This window comes from Lipotes vexillifer, unplaced genomic scaffold, assembly GCF_000442215.2.
Source record: "Lipotes vexillifer unplaced genomic scaffold, Lipotes_vexillifer_v1.1 scaffold297, whole genome shotgun sequence".
In the NCBI taxonomy this organism is placed as follows: domain Eukaryota; kingdom Metazoa; phylum Chordata; class Mammalia; order Artiodactyla; family Lipotidae; genus Lipotes; species Lipotes vexillifer.
In genome coordinates this window covers 226,101-227,437 of record NW_006772098.1, presented here as the reverse complement: position 1 = coordinate 227,437, position 1,337 = coordinate 226,101, and positions in this window count along the sequence as shown.

Here is a 1,337-nt window from a genome sequence, read left to right as displayed (position 1 = left end):
TAATGAATAAAATATTGTCAACTTGGTTCCCTATTTCCAAACTGATTAGAATGGCAGAGACAAAAATGATTGTTAGTGATTTTTTCCCCCACATTGCAATATCCTGCTGTGATTATGTTTTATTTTGCGTAATGAAAGGAGAGCACCTACTCAAGTGGCCTAAGTTTACACTTGCATGTTTCAAATATCGGCATATTCATAATTTATGGTCAGCAGATTTATACTACATCTGAGTAGACAGAAAATGCTTCTCATAAAAAATAAATTCCTAACACATGAAAATTTTATCTTTTATTTTTCCATGTTGAGTTTTTCACAGTCATTGGATAAATGTTGCTGCAAAATCTAATTTTAAATTCGGATACATTTTTATGTCCTTATATTAAATTCTGAACACATATCCTATGTCTGGGAATACTATGACATAAAAAACTGAAATACAAAATGAGGCTATTGCAGATCTCTAACAAGAGAACATGGACATACAGATACCCTTGTAAATCTCGGTAAATTATAATTCAATTTTGCTCCAGATTTAAAAACCTTGCTTGTTGGTTTGAGTGGGGGTATACTTGCCCCACTTAGCACTGTCCACTTCCCATGAAAAGCAATCCTGTTATCTATCTCCTTTGACCCCTTTGGATGCACAGCTGTGGTGGAGCCACTATTCCAATTTTGCCCCCTGAGACAGTTTCCTTCTGCACTTTCTGAGTTTATCCCGCATAGACCATGGACATGCAACCCAAGGCTTTACAACAACCCCTGGCTTCCAGGAAGATATAGACTGACCTGGGTTTAGCCATCCCAGGAAGGCTCTGGTTTGCTGGGAGGGGATTCTAAGAGTCGGGACATCATCACAGATACTGGCCAAGCAGAGCTGTTGGCTTTAATCGCCACTTTCAATCAGATCACCTTTAATTTTATGTGTCTTTCTATGAGAGTTCCATATACCAACTCATTTGAAAACAAGTTTCTCCCTTTCTTAAGTTCCTTATAAGCACTGTCTTATAACCAGCTCAGAAAATAGGAGGCAATGACAACATTCTCTGATGTGCTTTTCATTGAGTCCTAGGAAAGCTGACTTTCCACACTATCTGTATATAAATATGCAGATAGGGTGCTCAGTGACCGGCTAGCAGTCACTCAGTTTGTGTCCTTCTTGAGTCACAATTTTTAACTGCAGAAATTTTGTAAGAGGCAAACTGGTGATTGAGGAGATCACATCATTTCATCTATTAGTGTCTGCCCATAAGCTCACCCTGCAATCTTCCATGCACTTTTGATAAGCACCAAGAGAACAGCATCGCCACCAATGCTGATGGATATCTCACAGGTAT